Here is a 22,019-nt window from a genome sequence, read left to right on the forward strand (position 1 = left end):
TGCCATTTCTGATTGTGTCTACTTGAATCTTCTTCTTTTTTTAAATTAGTCTAGTTACTTGTCTATCCATCTTATTTATTCTCTCAAAAAACAAATCCCTCATTTTGTTGATTTTTTTGTATAGTTTATACGTACCCATTTCTTTCCATTCTGATTTTTATTATTTTTTGTCTTCTCCTAGCTTTGAGATTGAGATACTTTGTTCTTGTTTCTCCAGTTCCTCTAGGTGTGATGTTGTTAATTTGAAATCTTTATAACTTTTTGATGTGGGTGTTTAGCACTGTAAGTTTCCCTCTTAACATTACTTTTGCTTTGTCCCAGAGATTCTGGTATGTTGTATCTGTGTTCTCATAAGTTTCAAAGACTTTCTTGATTTCTGCCTTAATTTAACTGTTAACTCACAGGTCATTGAGGAGTAGGTTGTTTAATTTCCATGTAATCATATGGTTTTGAGTGATTTTCTTAGTATTGACTTCAATTTTTATGATGTTGTGGTCTGATTCTGTGGTTAGAGTGATTTTGGTCTTTTAGATTTTCCTAAGGATTGTTTTATGGCCAATTATGCAGTCAATTTCAGAGTATACGTCATATGCACATGAAAAGAATGCATATTCTGTTGTTTTGGGGTGGAGAATTCTGTAGGTGTCTATTAGGTCCATTTGGTTGAGTTCAGGTCCTGAATATCTTCATTGGTTTTCTGCTCCGATGATCATTCTGATGACTATGAGTCTTAAGAATGTTCATCTTATGCAGTATCTTACAAGGGTCCTCTGCATTCTCTGAATTTGAATGCTGTCCTCTCTAGTGAAGTTGGGGAAATTTTCATGGGTGGTATCATCTGTATTAGTCAGGGTTCTCTAGAGGGACAGGACTAATAGGATAGATGTATATATAAAAGGGAGTATAAGGAGTATTGACTCACACAGTTACAAGGTGAAGTCCCACAGTAGGCCACCTGCAAGCGGCAGAGCAAGAAAGCCAGTCTAAGCCACAAACCTCAAAAGTAGAAAAACCAGCAGTGCAGCGTTCTGTCTGTGGCCAAAGGCCTGAGAGCCACTGGCAAACCACTGGTGTAGGCCCAAGAGTCTAAAAGCTGAAGAACTTGGAGTCTGATATTCGAGGGCAGCAAGCATCCAGCACAGGTGAAAGAAGGAGGTCAGAAGTCTCAGACAGTCTCATCCCTCCACATTCTTCTACCTGCTTTTATTCTAGCCGCACTGGCAGCTGATTACATTGTACCCACCCAGATCAAGACTGGGTCTGCCTTTCCCAGTCCACTGACTCAAATGTTAATCTACTTTGGCATCACCCTCACAGACACAAACAAGAACAATACTTTGCATCCTTCAATCTAATCAAGTCGATGCTCAGTATTACCATCACATCCTCAAATATGTTTTTGAAGTTGTTTTCTTTGTCTATCTTTCTTTCAGGAATGTCAATGAGTCAATCAATTTGGTCTCTTTACATAAGACTATATTTCTCAGAGGTTTTGTTCATTGTTTTTTAACTTTTTTTTTTTTTTTTTTTTTTTTTTTTTTTTTTTTTTTTGGTCTGACTGAGTTATTTTGGAGAACCACTCTTCAATCTGTGACATTCTCTCCCCAGCTGGTTGATTCTGCTGTTACATTTGCAGTTGTACTCTTAAATTCTTTAAGTGAGCTTTTCAGATCTGTCAGATTACTTTGGTTCTATCTTAAAATGGTCATTTTGTTTTTCATCTTCTGTATTATTTTTCTGTCTCTTATAATACTTGAATTGGGTTTTTACTTTCTCCTGAACCCTCATGATCTTCATTCCTGTCCATTGTCTGAATTCTATTTCTGCCATTTCAGCCTTCAGAACCACTACCGAGGAACCAGTGTGGGTCATTTTGAGGTGGGAAGACACTTTAGTTTTTTGAGTTGCCAGAGTTCTCGTTCTGGTTTTTTCTCATCTTTGTGGGCTGATGTTCCTTCAATCTTAGAAGTTGCTGTCTTTTGGATGGGTTTTGTTGCTTTTATCTTCTTTGACGCCCTTAAGCGTTTGACTGTGGTTGAAGGTTTCAATTGACTGAATTTGTTTCTGGAAGATTTTAGGAGGCTAAGACTCCATTCAGCACTCTTAAGCTTTGTGCTCTAATTTTGGGGGAATGATACCAGGCTCCCAGATTTGTTCTGTGGCCCCTCAAGGTTAGGAATCTGTGGTATTGAATGGGCCTGAGCTGTTTCTGAACTGCAGTCTATAACAATACAATGGGTGGTGCTAGTCAAAGTGCTTTGTCTGAGTGGTGGCAGAAGAATCCATGTTTATTTGCACATGCCTGCAGCAGCATGGTGGGTTACATGTTCATTGGTCAGACTGGGATGCTGGTCAGTTTGTGGTTGCCAGCCTCTGTGTATGTGTTTGAGCTGTAGGCAGTAGTGTGAGGGGATGCATGCACACACATATTCTGGCAGAGGAGGGAGGCAAGGTCCACCTGCATGCAGGCACACTGGAAGAACAGTGAGGTGAGTGGCAGTGGGCAAGTGAGTGCTGGCAAAGCAGCATGGGGGAGGCTGTGGCTAGGGAATGGGGCAGGTGAACTGGTACATGGTAGCAGAGGTCACTCTGCTGTAGCTCTCTGATGGTCAGGCATAGTCTGCTGTTACAGGGGCTATGATGTGGGTCCCTGGGAGGCACCTTGGTTGACTGTCTATCACTGCATTGCAAGTGGACTCTGCCAGGCTGGAACAGACCTAGTTGTGTTTTACTGCAGACTTTCCCACACCATACTCCCTAAGTTCAAGTTCAGCACACGCTGGAGTCCTGCTCCTATCAACTCTCTACACAGCTCTCCCTTCAAGCTCAAGTGTCCATGGGTGTTTTAGTATCTCTGATTGCCAGGATTCCAGAGGTCCATGCTGAGGGCAGCTTGCTCCTCACCTGTTCAACTCACCCCTTTCCTAGGAGTTGTTGGGGGCCAGGAATGAGTTGTGTTGCATGGTAGCCCCATTCAGGGCTCCTAGCCTCCTCCTCCTTCAGCCCAGGGTCTGTGTCCTCCCTCTGTCCACCCTCAATGCCTTCCCTCTGAAGCTCTGCTCATAGTGTGCCAGTTTTCCCTATGGCCTAGTCACTTGGTAGCAGATGTTCCTCCTGGCTGTGTCTAGTCAGACATCTTGCTGAGGCAACCTTCTTTTGTTTTTAAAATGAAAACATATAGTAATAATGGATTTTCATTCCTAAAATGCAGTGATTGGCTGGACCTAAGTAACAGCTAATACTGTTTGTATCGGGAAGGCTTATCCTAGTTGTCTACACTCCTCTCTACACAAGTCCTTGACATTTTACTGCTGGACTATGTGATTTATTTACATTACCTGCATGACTCTAGACATTTGAGGAATATGAAACATCCGATCCAGAAGAAAGGGAGCCATGCTATACAATTCTCCTCTTAATTGTATGATTATCTTTGAGGTGGAGACAAATATAGTATACATGTGTTAAGCATTTTCCATTCTGTTAGAAAAAGAAAACACAACAATAAAACCCCCAAATTTTTATAATTAGATACAGCTTTGTTAGCTTGATGTTACTAAATTTTTATGTATCTAATATCCCATTGTCTCTTTTGATAATCAGAGAATAACAACAATCTGATTTCTATATTTGTATATGCATAAATAAGAAATGTGCCCAAAATATGTATTTTGTCTCTTTCTGGTCTCTGGAAAAGTTAATTAATGACAGCATATTCATAACATGCTTGGTGTTACTTGACTATAGTGAGAGATTTTGCTGATTATGCCCACACAAAATTCCATCTCAAGTAATATTTATGTTTTTTATTATGAGTTAAAAATAGTAATGTTAATATTGTCATCAGTATCAATGTATCATGCATTTTATTAGTGTGATCCTGTCTCTCAGGGCCTGGTATATCCCAGGTTATAGTTATACCTGAGCATTTACAGTGTATAGTAAAACTAATGAATTTTAGGTGACAGCAGTATTACTTCTTAACATGTCCCTACAGATTTCTATAGTATCCACAGTGGAGTTAAATCATTTGAAGATGACAAAAGAAAACTTTTTATCTTGTTTTTGTGTTGAGAATCTAAGATGTGGAAGATTGATTGACAAAATGCCTCATATTATTCATGCCTCTGTATGTACCGCATTTCTGGTATTACTTTGTAACTTCTCTCCTCAAGAGTTGAAACCTGTTCCCCACACATGACTTTAAACCGACTTTTTCATATGTTTGCACCAAAAGAATGCAGTGGAATTGATAGCCTATAATTTTAAGCCTAGGACTCAGGAATCATTTCATACTTCAACTCTTCCTTGTGGAACCCTTTCCTAACTGCCATGGGAACAGACCAAAGCATGTTTGGTAGAGGTAGAGTTCATATGGAGTGAGGTCCTAATCATTTTAGCCTAGATCATTCTAGAGCAGCCAGCCTCTAGACCACCCATTAACTGACTAGAAACACATTAGTAAACCATGTGAGATGAGTCAAGTCCAGCCCAGATTGAATTATCAGGTTCAATAGAATTACACAGGCAACCTATAGATTCATATGACAAAATGTTCTCCTGGGGGTCTCAAGCAACTTTCCACAGCTGCAATATTAAAACTACTTCCACAATGATACTAAGATATTATTTATCTTAATTCTCATTCTGTCACCATTCACAGTGAAGTTTTTCAAAGGCTGCATGATGTTTAATATCAAAACAGAGTAGATACAGAAGCAGGTATGACACTCCTGCAGTCTTCTACTGAGATTTCTATTGAGTCATGCATTAAGAAGATTAGCTAAAGTACAAAGCAGTGCTATATTTCTCATTAATTTTTGTTTTGTTTAAAAAATATAGCTATTTTTCACAAAATATACTATTTCTGTTACAAGTAATGGGTTTACTGTTAGCAGTAAAGGAAAAAAATATTTTTAAATTTCTATCTTAGTTTCCAACACAGCACATATTAATAGAAGAAAATTTCCAAAACAAAGCTCATCAAAGCCCTTAATAATTCTTAACAAACTGATATTCTGAAAGCAAAATGTTTAAGAACTGCTGTACTATTTTTCTGCAACATTTCTTCATTCTGGGCATAGCAGTTATTTATAAAGAGAAATCACTATAATTTTTTCTTCATTACTATTTGCAAAATGTAAAGAATCAAATATTAACATCTTTAGAAATCAAAAACATTTAGTTTTCTGCTTCAGGCCTGTATATTAGATCTGTCTAGCAAGAGTAGTTACTGATGAAAAACAATTAAAATAAAATTACGTATACACACATACATATGTATATTATAAGAATCTTTCATCTTTCATGAAAGAAAAAATTCTACAAATACTAAGATAAAAATAAAAGCAGAAACCCTGAGAGGTAAAGTAATCACCAAAGCCAGCTTTCTGTGTGAAAATTCCTACCAAACCTTAGAATGTTTGAGAGCACATTGTGACTGCTTCATGTTGAACAGAGTGCAGGAGATAAACCTTATGGCCTACCCACAGTGGAAAGTATAATAGAAAAGGCTCTCCCTCATAAAATAAGAAACAAACCTTATGGGGAAAAAGGGTCTGAAAAGTAATATTCATTCCTTAGTGCTGCCTGGAGAAAATAAAACCAAAACTAAGAACTTATGAAAATAAATTAATCCTTATTAAAGACCTGAGATGTGAATGAATTCATACTATTTGTTTGCTCAGAAACCTAAAGTGAAGCCTTTAGTATAAATTTGTCTTAGGTTGATATTGCCCCATGGTGACTGGCAGAAGCAAAAAATTTAACAGTAGAACTTCAAGTCTCATCTCAAAGAATTTTCATAAATAACATTTTATGTGTGTACAATCATGTTAAAACAAACAGCAAAAACAAACACACATGGAAAATAAGATTCCATCAGTGAAACTGAGCATGAACAACACCGAGGGTAAATAGAATCACAAATAAAATAGAGGCTTGGATTGAACATAAGAACAAGAAAAAAAAGATGACTAAATTTTTAAATGACTCAAACAGAATTTCTTAACACCAATGGAATGCTATGTAGCCACAAAGAAGAACAAAATCATGTCCTTTGAGCAACATGGATGCTGCTAGAGGCCATTATCCTAAGTGAACTAACACAGGAATTGAAAACCAAATACTCTGTGTTTTCAGTTATAATTTGGGGTTAAACACTGAGTACACATGGACACAAAGATATGAACAACAGATAACAAGGACTACTAGAGTAGTGGGGTTGGGAGGTAGGGAATGAGGGTTGAGAAACTACTAATTGGGTACTATGCTTACTTTCTGAATGAACATGATCATTTGTATACCAAACAACAGTGACACACAGTTCACCCATGTAACAGACCTGCACATGTGCTTCATGAACTTAAAATAATATTTGAAAAAAATACTAACAAAAATTAGAATATGAATAGATTAATTTACAGTATATCAGAAATGCAGATAAAATCAGTGAACTGGATTCAGATTCAAAGTAATAATGAAATGATGTGGAAATACGAAGAGATATGGAAAATAAAGAAATGGAAGAGATTACATTAAAGGAGATACTGACTGAGGAGTTCCAGAATTGCTGGAAAACATCTGTTGTTACTCTCAAGAAGGCCAACAAATTTAAAGTAGTATACATAGTAATATCAATTCATATTACAACCAGTTTCAGATCACTAAAGATTAAGAGAAGACTCTAAAAGTAGCAAGAAGAAATGCAAATTGCCCAGACTGGTATAACAACTAAATAGACAATTAAGTTTTCATTAATAAATGGAATCCAGGAAGCAATATAATAAAGTCTTCAGTGTTGTAAGCAAAATCACTGACAATCTAGATTCACACTGGGGAAATTATTTTTCAAGAGTAAGAGTAAAATAAAAATACTTTCAGACAAAGAAAACTTGACAATTCCTTACGAAAGGAAATGATAAAGTATATACTTTTAGCAGTTAGATAAGGTGTAAAGTCTGATAAGAAATGGTGGAAAAAAGTGTGAATGTGTGAATAAATTTTATATAACTAACTTATAATACAATAATAAAATTTGTTAACTCTCATAATAATAAAGTAGATAGAGCAAAACTAGTCATTAACATAAGAATCTGGAGGGCTCTTGAAAATTGAATGTCTAATGTACTTGTATTTTAGAAGAAAGTTACAAATATTAATTATCCTCCTCTGTACATGTGTGTCTGTGTGTGTGTGCGTGTACCTGCATGAGTGTGTGCACTCTCACAGAGATGCCTTAATTGTATTTGTTGTATTAGAATGTTTTGTTGTTGTTCCCTAACTTGATTTTCTTATATGGTTAACACATTTCCAAGTTTTAATCAAAGTATAAAGTTACATGGCTTGTACTCAGAAATATTCAAGAAATATTGTTTAGAGTTTATCACGAAAGCAATACTATTGAACAAATAGAATTATGTACATAAAATTGATGAGAAAATACTTTCAATCTAGGCATTTGTAGCTACTCCAGGATAACCTTACCTATGAAATGTTTTTGATAATGCATTAACAAAAAGTGTATCCCCTTTGAATACTACCATGAGTGACATCTAATCTCACCTTAAGAAAGAAGCTGTCATAATCTGTGCTGTACAGAAACTGTTGATACCCTGGAAGAAAAGAAAGTCTAATATTATTAACACAAACCATTGGTTTCTTACTGCTAAAAGCAAAATAAAAAGTATTCTGTGAATAATTTGCTATTTTTTCACCTACCTTATGATTACATTTATAAAATATTTCTAAATTGATAGAAAATATAGACTAAATATTTTATTAATTTGTCTGTATATCCATATCACAAGAATATACATACCTTTGTATTAAAATTATCAAATTAAATATTTGAATTATATATAACATAACATAAAGATCATATATAAGTATCTTTTTAATATTACTATTGACGTCTGTGTCAGTAAATAAGTATACTTTATAATATTCCACTTAAGCATAGGGTTATTTTCCTTAAGAAAGTACTTCAGTCCATATTACTGAGCTTCACTTCACCAAAAAAGTACACAGGCTAGTTTGTTACACATTTATTCATGTTATTGATTTTTCCATCATATATAAAGGGTTACAACATTCAAGAGATTGTTCCTGCAACAGTATAAATTCATTGCCTGGAACACAGTTTGCTATTGAATGTCTGCCAGACTGTGTTAACAAGGGCATTCAGAAAAATACTGTGCAGGTATAAGACAATAAATAAGTAAAGACAATTCTCTAAAGACAACATGCCTTTAAAATTATGTGTATTTTCTTTAATCAAAGGTAATTTGAGAAAATAAATATATTCTAATTTTATATTACTTTTCCCCACTATATATAAACATATATTTATATTTTAAAAAATTCAGTGCTACTCTGGGCTATTTAAATACCTCTGAGTTGAACCAATTATGCTGTTCTTTGAAGTTTGATGCTATGTAAACCTTTATCTTTTCAGACAACAGCCAATTGTGAACATTTATATGCTCTTGAAGCACAGATTCCTTCAGCTCTCCTGATATCTCCATTAGCATTTCTCTCCCTACTTAAATGTGCTGTGGTCAGCTTCTCTGGTCAACAACACCTCCACAGGGATTTCCACATTTTTCCTCTGCCTTCTGTAGTTTCCACAGACAACAAGAATAGTTGCAATTGAGACTGACATTTTGAAACAGTAGTAGATATTTTGGGATTCTCTTGACACAAAAACTCATTTTTTAACATGAAGTTCTCTTCATAGCCAATTAGCTATACCACAGAACGCAGAGGCTAGGATGTAAAACCAGATTTCAGTCATTGACATGGGGCAGAAAGAAAGCAGAACTTAAGGAGACCCAAATGTAGATCCCAAGAAATTTGCTGTTCAAAAAGCTGTAGTAACAATGGATTGAATTCAAGGCAAGTGTTGGGTATTTGGTCACAGCAAGGTGTTTAGTTTATGGAATTTATGTTTTCAATCTCATATGTTTTGCACATCGATGAAGAGTATCTAAACATTAGAGGTGATCATCAGATGATCAGGCAATCAGGAAAAGCAGGACCGGTTTTGGGAATATTATAACAATGTTCATGACCAAGAAGTCTTGTACTAGGTCTTTTGACTCTACTTAATAGCCATGTGCCTTTAAATATAATTCAGAATACATTTTAACAGCATCTGATTTTTTACAACGAGTTCATAAGTTTTCTAAAAGACTGATAAACAAAATGGAGTTGCTGATTTATCTTTGTATGGGTATCAGCAACCAGAAACTTTAACACACTGAAGGCACAGCACCTTAGAATCCCATTAGTAGTTTATGAAGGTTATATTTGGCTGACAATTTCTCATAAACACTGAAGAAAAATATAATGTACCTGAGAAGAGAGAAATATATTAAACCAGATATTCAGTTAAATAAAAAGTAATTAAGCAAAGATAATTTCCTCTGGTTAAATTAAATCATATATATTATCTTTTGATAAATATTTTGTTATCAGAAATTAAAATAAATATCATTAGAATCTGTCCTATTTAGGTAGAAAAAGAGTATGAATGAAAAATATTTTATTTTTCTGATTATTAATATTAAATAAAGTGGTGTTTTCAATGTGAATTAAATTATAATAGATATAACTTAGTTGATTTTGCATCCATTTTTGTGTGACTGTCTCTTTTCTGAGGCATTGTTGTTCAAATGGTTAGTTTTTTGTACTACTGCTCTATAGCATGATGAAAAATATTTTGAATCACGTTGCAAATAATTGTGCTAGCATAAAATATTTCAGAGTTCATAAAACAATTGGAGATATAATTCATATAGAATTTTCTATAAATTGAATGGAAGTATTTTATTATTTTCAAGAAATTTCTAATATTCAAATACCTTATAGATACCTAAATAAGTATTTCTAAATATATGCAATATAATACAATAAATCAGGTTGCCATAAGATAATTATATATTTCTCTCATTTTTAGATTTTATGAATATAAACTTTGTTTCTGTATAAAATAAAATATACAATGAAAAAATCTCAGATTAACGATAATTTATCTGCTGCCTCAAAAAGAGGGCCCAAAATTTTTATCTTAAAAAAATATGGTAAGTGACCAAACATTTCAGAGAGATAGTAACCTAAAAATTACTGTTGATTTGTAATGGTTATGGAAAGATTTTCATGATAACAAAATCTGAGAAGTGAAAGTGAAGGTCTTCATTAATAAATATTTTTGAATACACATTCAATAAATTCCTAATTTTGAGATAGTTTCAATTACATAAATGTCAGTTATTGCTAAATTGTGTTAAATTAAATAATAAGAAATTCGTACTTCCTGTATTATTCTCATAAAAGCAGTTTCCTTCACGAGCACATGAACAGCTTCAAGAAGCAAATCGACCACACTACATCACTCAGCAAAATGTATAGCTGATTCGGGACACAAAACATGAAAGAAAATGAAAGACAGAAAGATTACCTTTCCCTCAAATCTATGCTCATTTGAATCTTAAATCATGTATTATTTTCTCTTCATATAATTCTTGATGGGAATCTTGCAGAAAAAAAATGCATTAAACTGACAGTTCTTCAATGTCAAGAGAAACCTATGGTCAGGGATATATATAATTCCTAGAGCTTTCATCATTAATATTTTATGAGTCTCGCTGATCTGTCCTATCTGGAAGAAAAATTTATCTTTCATTTGTACAAGCAGTGCCTGCCAAGTATTAGATTTCATCTCTATAAGCCGAGTGGTGAAATGCAAACGGCAGCAAAGGTACTAGGAGGGAAAGTGTTCACTTTATTCCTTTTACTGGAGTCTGGCTGCACTTTATTGGAGTTGCAGAGTCAGCCAAGCAAAGCAAAAGATCTTTGGGGAACTATGAGTGTCAATTCCTTGCCAATATACTTCAGCCTATACATGTGAATGTCCAACTATTTAACCTGACTTTTAAATGAGATGATTAGCCACAGTGACTTTTTTTTTAACATAAACATTTACAAGAAGCTTTGGTGACTAGAACATTGGAAAATCATTAGCTCTGTCTTTGACATTTTTTTTTTTTTAGTGTAGATGAGATGACTAAGAGAAATTAATAATCGTTGAACACTTCTAACTTAAAAGGCAGGTTGTTCTGTTCCTTGGTTGAGCATGACTTTCCTTAACTGAACTAAGAATTTTGTGTAGGCTCATCTGTGAAACTGGAGCTGAGTATCCCCTGGGCAGTATTCAAACACAGAAAAGCAGGCAGAGAAAGTGTTCTAGAATCCCCTTTGAAAGCCATGAGCATGGGGGACAATCTCCATAACACTGGTCTGGGCAATGATTTTTTGGGGGTGATTAAGATCCCAAAAGCATAGAAATAAAAGCAAAAATAGACAAATGGGATTATGTCAAATTAGAAAGCTGTAAACTGCAAGGAAAATAATTGAAACAGAAAGATAGCCTACAAAATGGTAGAAAAAATTGCAACCATGTATCTGATAAGTTAATATTCTAAATATCTAAGGAACTCAAACAACCTATTAGCATGGAAACAAATGATCCAATTAAAATGGGCAAAGGACACGAGTAGACATTTCTCAAAAGAAGACCTAAAATGGTTAACAGGTGTATATATAAAAAATGCTCAGCATCACTCATTACCAGAGAAGTGGAAGTGAAACTCAATGAGGTATTACTGGTCCCCCATTAGAATGGCTATTATAAAAACAGATGGAAAATAAATGTTAGGGAAGATATGAAAAAAAAAGGGAACCTTTGTACACTGATAGTGGGAATTTAAATTAGTACAGCCACTACGGAAAACAGTATGGTAGTTTCTCAAAAATTAAAAAATAAAAAAAAAAAAAGAACTACCTATGATCTAGTCATCCCACTACTAAATATATAACCAAAGAAAGTTAAATCAGTATGTCAAAGAGATATCTGCACTCACATGTTTATTGTAGCGTTATTCATAACAGCCAAGATATGGAGTCAACTTAAGTGTCCAGCAATGGATAAATGGATAAAGAAAATCCATTCAGCCTTAAAAATAAGGGAATCCTGTAATTTGCCACGTCATGGATGAACCCAGGAGGTATTGTGCTAAGCAAATTAAGCCAAACACAGGGAGACAAATATCACATGTTCTCACTAGTATAAAGAGCTATTATAAAAAAGCTAAACTCATAAAAAGCAAAGGAGAGTAAAATAATAGTTACCAGGGGCTGGAGTGAAGGCGTGGAGATAGAGAGATGTTTGTCAAGTTTATAAAATTTCAATTAGATAGGAGAAATAAGTTCAAGAGTCTATTGTACAACACGGTGACTGTAGTTAATAGCAGCATATTGTATACTTGAAAATTGCTAAGACTATAAAATGATAAGCATATGAGGTAATGCATGTGTTAACTAGTTCAATTTAGCCATTCCATAATGTATATATATTTTAAAACATCATGTCGTACATGATAAATATATTCATTTTTATTTATCTATGAAAAATAATGAATAAATTAGCTTTAAAAAAAAAGCAATAACAACAAAAGCCAGAAATACAGTGGGTTTCTGTCTGCTAGGATTATCTAGTTCATAGGTCCCTCATGAATGAAGTGTGGGTCCCTCATTAGGATGAAAATAAATTTTTTGAGAAATGTATTTATTACATAATCAGAAAAAAAGCTTGGTTTTAAAGGAATATTTTCCTTCACTAAAGAATCTAGAAATTAAAACTCCTTGAAACTTTCTTTTCTTCAGCAACCTTATTAAATATTAAGGAGTGTGATTATTTAACATCTTTCTGATCTTTTAGAACATAAGACTCTTTTCATTTTGGTGCAAAATTGTGTCCCCAGAGTCTTGCACATGGTTGACAAGAAGTAAATATTCAGTAAGTTTTTGTTGAAAGATTTGCATATTTTTCATTTTTACCAGTAGCTTCCAACATGTTCTAACATCATAAGACTCAACAAGGCTTGGGGTAAGAGTGATGATTTATTCAAACTACAGCTATAATAATAAATTTACATAAAGCACTGTGTTAGAAATTGAGTGATACTAAAATGTCTAAAATTAATTTCTTGGTTTCAACATCTAATTGAGGGAATAAGATATATGCATAAAAATAATCCCAAATGTGAAATGTTAAGTGACTAGAGAACATATTAGCTGAAATTGTATATTAAACAAAAGAAATAAAAGGACATTCCTGATAAGGAGAGGCACATGAATAAATGTATTAATATAAAAAATGTCTAAGCCATAAATCATATAAGTGATGTTGAGGATGATGAAACTTAGGATGACTGACAAGAGAACACTACCCCTGTCTATAAGAACCATCTAATTCCTGTTCTTTAATTGATTTGTCTATTTACTCTTTGTCATAGAAAAGCATGTGATTTCCATGTAAGGAAAGGATCAACATTGAATACTGATGTTAATATAATATTATCACAAATGTATAAGGTTTCTTTTTTTCAAACACTCAACTGGTAGCTGGATGTTTCAAACTTTTTAAATCTTTACACTCCTAAAATGGGTGAGGGCAAAGGGAGAATGGCGTCTTGTTTTCATTTGATCTTTACTTATGATTTAAGTATCTTTTCACGTCTTCATTCTCTCTTTCAGCCTCAGTTCTTTTTTCATTCCCCTTTTGGCTTCAGTTTGATTGCCTGACTCCTTGGCATCTGCTTCTAGGCTATGCAGACACAGTGGAGAAGGTAGTCATTTACAAAGAAAAGTATTCATTCATTGACAATCTCTAGCTAAGTAAAATGGTTGCAAGTTGTTACTCTTCAATGGCTTGGCTATACCACTAGTTTCGACAAGTTAAAAAAAAAATCCAGGAATTCTTCTGGATAATTTTAATGAGTTCTGTACTCACTAAAGCCTTTATTTTGCCATTAACTTGTTATCTCTATTATATCTATTATTAGCTAAACTTTGTTAGTTTGAGAAAACAATTATTTGAACTTTAAAAACATGTAGTGTGTGAAATGAATGATCTATTTAAAGTGAAAATATAAAAATTTAAAGTTAAGTAGGAAAATAAACATGCTAATATTGGAGGAAATATTTCTGTATTTCCTTGATTTTAAAATCAAAGTAGTTTTCCTTAAAGCTAACATAAACAAGTTGTAGTTAAAATTTTTTTATTTTAAAAAAATTCCTTTATTTCCTTTAGACCTCAAAAACTTTTGAAATTTGCAGATTCCATAATAATGTATTTCTAAAACTATGTAAACTCTTTTACTAATTATTATTATTTTTTTAAGAGACAGGGTCTTTCTCTGTGGTCCAGGCAGGAGTGCAGTGGTACAATCATGGCTCACTGCATCCTCAAATTCCTGAGCTCTCAGTGTCCACCCTTTTGGTCTTTTCAGAACATTTCTATCAAATTATATAAGTGAATAAAACTCTGCTGCAAAAATGATATTCTGGTCATATCCCTCTTGTTTCTGGTCCATTTATTGGTTTCTCATTGTTCGAATAAATACATTTCTTAGCCGTATATTTTACTCACACCAATAATTCTATCCTGCAACTACACTGAACTACCTGCCTTTTTCCAAACACATTTCATATGAGCTTTCATGCTTCAGCGACTTTGAACATATATTCCATTTTCCTAGACAATACTTTGACTGTCACCTCTGCAGGAATGGCTGTGGCCCCTATAGCAATATTGATCACTCTCTCTTCTTGGGACTACCATTAGAAGACTAAGTCTGTCTTACTGCAGTCTGCGTGTGAATGCCAGTATCTACCCAATGTTTTAACCTCAAGGGCAGAAATCATGGCATGCCATTTTTGTGTTTGGAATACAGCAGATCTTCAGTAATTGTTAAATGACTAATAACATAAATTAATATAACATTTTCCCACTAATGGGAGCTTTTAAGGGAAATACTTTAATTCAACAAGATTTCTATAGCAGACAGAAATTTGAGCTCTAAACACTGCTATTTAAGAAAGTAATTTTGATTTGGCAGTTGTTTCTGGATGTCTCAAATAATATATTTTTATATATTTACTTAAATGTAAAGGCTTTTAAAATCTAGATTTTAACCTACACTGCCACACTTCTTTGCTTAATGATTAAGTGAACTTTTGCTTAGATTTTTATAAGAGAAAAGAGGCTGTAAATAAAAATGTACATGTAATTAACACAGTGACTGTTTTCTGTATCTACATATTTTAGTTGTTAATGGGATTTTGTGACCTAAATTGGCTAGAGAACTATAATATTCTTTTATAACACTCATGCATATAAATGCTATAATAAATCTGCTAGAAAGAGATGATGCAATCAAATTAAAAAGCTTCACCAGAAAGATGACAGTTTCTTTCTGGTCATTTCTTTGAGTAGTTTGTGTAAGTGGTATAAATCCCCAAAAATCTATAAAATATTTTACAATCTGCCAAATAAAATGTTCAAATTCCTCTCATGATTTCTTTTAGCAAGAAAAAATGAACTTAGTATTAGGCAAATAGTAAAAAATATTTTCCCTAGTAGTTTATATAATATTCAAGAAAGAAAGATTACAATTAATTATGCTTTACAATTTACAGTTCCTTAAAATTGGGAAATGTTTTATTTTTATTTTTAAAAAGACTTTTATTGTCACCGACTCATACAATAGTCTTATGAAGCAAGTACAACAATTTGTGATATTAACTTTATCTTTCTTATTGAGAAGTGAAATCCTAAAAGATTTGGTAACTTATCCAAGGCAACATTTATATGTCTTCTAGGTTTGAAATGAAAATAATTTATGGTATCTAGTATAGAAAAATGTCTTTCTCTCTTTTTTTTTGACATGATCTTTCCATGATTTTCATAAAAAAAGAGTTAATTTAACTACAAGAAAACATGCTTAAACATCTAATTTAACATTTTATCTTTTAGATATAAAAATGTCTCAGTTTTTCAAGCTTTATCCTCAAATTTTCCCGAATTCCAATCTTACTATGTATACAACACATTTACAAAGATATCCACATTATTTTTTAGGAATATAGATTTAAAGAATGTAACATTTTATACCAACATCTTATTCAAGATGTATGCCACAATATTCCATTTCCCTGAAAGATTTAACATGTTTTCTGTTTGTTCTATTTTTTTGTTAATTTGTTTTGTTTTGAGACAGAGTCTCACTCTGTCGCCCAGGCTCGAGTGCAGTGGCATGATTTCAGATCACTGCAACTTCCACTTCCCGGGTTCAAGTGATTCTTGGGTGCCTCTGTCACCTGAGTAGCTGGGATTACAGGTGCCTGCCACCACACCTAGCTAATATTTGTATTTTTAGTAGAGATGGGGTTTCACCATGTTGGCCAGTCTGGAATTCCTGACCTCAAGTGATCTGCTTGTCTTGGCCTCCTGGGATTACAGGCATGAGCCACCACATCCAGCCTTAACATGTCTTCTTAATGTTCACACTGGCCCTTTCTTCACCATTTATTCATCTGTTTTAATATTTGATTATCCCTTTGTTGATTTCTTCTCCCTCAGAAGAAACCATAGTTCTCTGGAGGAGATGGGCTCAGACCACTGTTTCCAGTTCCCTTTCTGCTGGTTGGAAACTGACCTGTCTTCTGTGTTCTCTGTGAGATAGAGGTAGCACATGCTACCTTTTTTTTTCCCTTTTGGAAGATACATCCCTTCTATCAGGCAGACTAAGGATATTTAAAGCCTTGATCCGATATGGCCTATATAATTGATAGAGGCTGTTGCATAGGTTGTAGTAGGCAGATCTGTTTATACAACCACAGTGGAAAACTTCAATGTAGCTGATTACAAGGAGCTAAAGTGAGAAGGGTTCTGATCATTTGGTTCTTGTTCCTTTCAATAGATCATCTCTCTGTATCAAGAACACCAGGGCAGCAGCCCCTAACACAGGACTGTAACACTGTGTAAGATAAGTTTTCAACTCCACACTGTCTACCTTATGATACAAGTCAGCAAACTGAAACTAACCAGAGGAATAGGAGACGAAGATTTTATATAGGATGAGAACAGAAATAAGGCAGAAAGATAAAGAAAAGACAGAAAGCATTTTCTTTCCAGACTTTTTTCTTTTGTTATTTCTTGGAGATAGAAAGGAAAACATGCAAATATGGCTATCTACTAGGAATAATTTAGTTAGGAATAATATCCAATGAGGACTAAAACTTCAGTTTTTCCAAAAGAAGTGGAGTCCTTGGGGTATGACAGATCTATTTGTAGCTCAAGCACTCTACTGAGCTTTCTGACCCACAGAGGCAGGCCTCTAGGTAGACTGACCTCTTCTAAATTGTCACTTCATTGAAAGGATAAAGAGTTGTTTTTCAATTATAGCAATTTTCGAGGCCTCCAGTCTTTTTTGTTTGTTTATTTAAACAATAAAAATATTTTGGAAAAGTTCAAGCAACTTATACAATTGTTTTATAAATAGGAAAATAATGGCTTCTATAGTTTAAAATATATCTACTTGTTTAGTCATGCAAAATGCCTATTATAGCTTATGTTATGGCTGGCTATTTAATCACATCATGATACAATACTTGAAATAAATTACAACCTAAGGGGCCTAATAAAGTGGAAATAATTCATTCCTACAATCCTAATTTATCAATAGTCTTTAATTAGAAAATTATATCCTAGAAATTACAATTGTGTCAAGAATTGCATTGAGTAAATGTGCGTAATCTTTTAATTTATAGCTATTAAAATTAAAGACAGATAGTACCAAACAGCTGAAGAAAAGAAACATAAACATTTATTGCTTAGATTATCTTCAGAGGAAAATTTATCTGTAGAATTCAGCCCAAAGGGGAACTCATTCTTTTTTCAAGAAGTAGTTGTAAGCAGTGAAATCCTTGGTTTGAAGAAGGATCATAAGAAAACCCCTTGGTGGGCAGACATTTCTCAGTGCTACTGGGGAACTGAGCTGGCCAGGAAAATTCCACTCTGGAAACTAATCGTGGGGGAAATTTCATATGATTCTTGGGGGAAGATGTAGAGAAAAGGAAATCATACTCCCATCAATTCACGCAATATTTTCATTCCTAATATGGACTTTCAACTTGGTGACAGTGTAGAGGAAGAAAGCCTTGGTCAGGTGCTTCACTTTCAAGAAAAGAGAAAGCGAAAATGCAAATTGCCCAAAGCTTCTTTAGTATTTATTTCATTTGCCTTAGTTTTTGATGACACTAGACCATCTTTTTCATCAACAGAAAGCATGTGGTAGATTATTACTGTTGGTCTCAGTTGATTACCAGATGCAAAAGCAGGAGTAAATTTTCTTGCCCTGCAGAGCAAGAGTTGGAGCAGAAATTGAGGTGTTATCACCTCAACACAGTATGTAGATCCTGGATCCATGAGACCTATCAGAGGGACTTGCTACTTAATTTAAGAGCTTCTGCAAGCAAAAGAAACTATCATCAGAATGAACCAGCGGCCAGCAGAATGGGAAAAATTTTGCAATCTACCTATCTGACAAAGGGCTAATATATACAATCGATGGAGAACTTAAACAAATTTACAAGAAAAAAAAAACACTCCATCAAAAAATGGACAAAGGATATGAACAGATACTTTTCAAAAGGAGACATTTATGCAGCCAACAAACATATGGAAAAAAAACCCTCATCATCACTGGTCATTAGAGAAATGCAAATCAAAACCACATTGAGATTTCACCTCACTCCAGTTAGAATGATGATCATTAAAAAATCTGGAGGCAACAGATGCTGGAGAGGATGTGGAGAAATAGAACACTTTTACACTGTTGGTGGGAGTGTAAATTAATTCAGCCATTGTGGAAGACAGTGTGGTGATTCCTCAAGGATCTAGAACTAGAAATACCATTTGACCCAGCAATCCATTACTGGGTACATACTCAAAGGATTATAAATCATTCTATTACAAAGACACAAGCACATGTATGTTTATTGTGCTACTGTTTACCATAGCAAAGACTTGGAACCAACTCAAATGCCCATCAATGATAGACTGGATAAAGAAAATGTGGCACATATACACCATGGAATACTATGGAGCCATAAAAAAAGGATGAGTTAATACCCTTTGCAGGATATGGATGAAGCTGGAAACCATCATTCTCAGCAAACTGACACAAGAACAGAAAACCAAACACTGCATGTTCTCACTCATAAGTGGGTGTTGAACAATGAGAATACACGGACACACACTGGGGCCTGGGGGGTGGGCACTAGGGAAGGAATATCAGGAGGTGGGGGTATTGGGAAGACATAGCATTAGGAGAAATAACTAATGTAGATGACAGGGCGATAGATGTAGCAAACCACCACCATGGCAAGTGTATACCTATGAAACAAGCCTGTACAATCCGCACGTGTACCCCAGAACTTAAAATATAATAAATAAATTTTTAAAAACTTTGGAAGATGCTTGGGTCCTTTTAAGCCTCTGCTAAATGCTTCACAGGTACCTCTACAAAATTTCAAATTTAACATCCATTTAAGTTAATTTTAAAATGCTGTGTATGTTCTTCTCTCACAAATCACTGAAGTTTTTCTGACCAGACTGTGCTATCAAACACATATCACAAATTTTGTTACCAAGAGCAACAAACTAGATTTTTAAGGAACAAATAATTCTTTGTTTGTTTTTGTTCTTTTTAACTTTGGCTTGCTTTTTTGGTAGATGTTCTACTCTTCCTGTCTTCATGTGCTTTGCAACTATCCCTAAACTATCCTTTCCCTATATTAGGAAAACTAGCTAGTTTTGTCATCATCATTGATACTAGTTTGTTTTCCATTTATTGTTATAGTTCAGTCATTATGTTACTGATGAAGCTGTTGTACTTCACTCTCAGGGTTTGCATTTTCTGATTTCAAGGATTCATTCTTATTTTTCAGAGTTGATGAAAGTCATAACTACTTTTCTTTCTCCCTTAGGAACATAAATATATAGATAGATAAACATAACTATAAATAAATATGTGTATATACATATCACATAAATATCTATATCACATAAATATCTATCTATCTATCTATCTATCTATATATATATATATATATATATATATAACATATGTATATATATATACACATATACACACACATTTCCAGGAAATGCCTATTCTTTTCTCTGTTTGCTTGTGTAAAGGCTTGTGCCAATCTAATATACTAATATATAGTTGAGCTAGCTCTCTGGGCTTTGTGAGTTATGAGGCATTCTCTTTACTATTCCAGCTTTTTGTGCCTCTGAAAATCTCTCTCTACATTGTCGCCCTGCCCCCTTTTACCTGTAGCAGTACAGTCTATGAAAGCCCAGTAAGCCTTGGGGTGGGGCTTTCTCTTTGTTGCAATCTTTGTCAGGGTGTGGTGTTGTACTTTGCAAAGTCCCTCTGTAAGAGTTGGTTGATAATACAGAATCGCTTGATGCAGAAGTATCCTTAAAATTCTAATTCACCACTCCAACCTATAGGTGGCCGTTAATAGTCTCCTAAAATTGGACTGGTTTGTCCTTCCTTTCTAAAGCAGATTGTCTCCTGATACTGCAGTGACCTCAGGGATAAAAACAGTCATGTGATTCTTTTATTCTGGGAAGGTGTCATTTTTTTTTTTCTGGAATCTGATCATGTAACTTTGTACCTTACCTTCAGTTTTCTGAGTTAAAAATATAACATTTTAGTGTATCTTGCTTCTTCTAGAGTATTCTTTTAGTAAGCATGTCCCCACAAAACTCTATTCTTTATCTTGAATGAGGACAGCTTCACCAACAAATATAGTAATTCAAGTCAAAGTGGAGATAATGTAGATTTACTCCTCAAATGTTGCATTCAGTAGCGCTGGTGATCCTTTCAAAAGTGACTGGGCCAATCACAACACTCCCAACTAAAAACAAATTGAAGTGTATGTGTTGAGTTTTAGATTTTACATATAGGCTATTTATTTGAAACTAGTATCTGTAGTGGTAAAGTCTTCAATCTTAATATTCTATGTGTATTATGGCACTAAGGTGAAAGTGAACAGTGTAAACTATGGCAGATTGGGTAAGCAAATGAATTTACACAATATTCTTATTCTCGATTGAAATCTATCCTACTAGTTCCCTGGCCAATTAGAGTCATTCTTAACTCCATCTTTAAACACACACCCAATATGTTAGGTAACTGTGCTGGCCCCATCTTCAAAATATATCCATAACAATGGTTCACTAAAGTTACTACTAGCATTTTGGTCTCAGTGACTATGATTTCTTCCCTGGTTTTAACTATAATATTTTTAACTCATCTCCTTTCTTTAAATCTGGCAACCTTTTCTCCTCCTCTCCCCCATAGTGAATTCTAAATAGAGTAACTAGAATGACTTTATTAAAATGAAAGTCAGATAAGCAAGTTCTTCTATATCAAATCAAAAAAATATATTCTCATTTATTGCTAAATAAATGCCAATAGCAATGTTATAAAAGGCCCTTCTTGACCTGGCACCAGCCTTGGACTCATCTCCTCCATCAGCAGCAGCCACATTGTTTTTCTTGGTGTCCCGTGAATTATGAGGTCCTGATGCAGGAACTTTTGATATGGGACTTTGAAAAAAAAAAATACGGAAATCTCTTCTCCTAAATATTCCCACGGCTTTAACACTTATCCTCCTTAAGTCAAATATAATCAGCTCAGCAAAGTCTATTCTAACCATGAAACTGCAAATTCCTTCCACAAAACAGGCATTCTAATATACTGGAACTTGACCAATGTTTTTCTTCTATATAGCATATATCATCTTTTAATATGCTATATGATTTACTTATTTATTTTCTGTCTTCTCACATTTGATTGTCAAGTTTATAAAAACAGTAATCATTTTTTTCTCTGATGGTTTGCGAAAAGTCGCCTGATAAATAATTATAAAAATATTTGGTGAAAGAATGAATCAGCAGGGAGGTAAAAGCTAGTCCACTGCGAATCCCCTTTTTTTGTGTATATTCAACCAAGATATTCAGCAACAAATATCTTTTTCTCAAATTTTAATTTTAATATAAGTTGATGACCTAAAGGGCAAATTCCCTTGGTGAT

At 34.0% G+C, this 22,019-nt stretch overlaps 1 protein-coding gene across 7 annotated transcripts in view; it reads right to left on the bottom strand.

The window, feature by feature from the left end:
• Nucleotides 1-22,019, bottom strand: part of MGAT4C (MGAT4 family member C) — a 769,261-nt gene that overhangs the window by 58,712 nt on the left and 688,530 nt on the right. For all 7 annotated transcript variants that reach the window (XM_037730808.1, XM_037730807.1, XM_037730812.1 and 4 more), the window contains one exon: nt 7,564-7,613. The gene's annotated coding sequence lies outside the window, so the exon portion shown is untranslated. The remainder of the gene's footprint in view (nt 1-7,563; nt 7,614-22,019) is intronic.

Source organism: Cebus imitator, unplaced genomic scaffold, assembly GCF_001604975.1.
Source record: "Cebus imitator isolate Cc_AM_T3 unplaced genomic scaffold, Cebus_imitator-1.0 Scaffold362, whole genome shotgun sequence".
NCBI lineage: Eukaryota > Metazoa > Chordata > Mammalia > Primates > Cebidae > Cebus > Cebus imitator.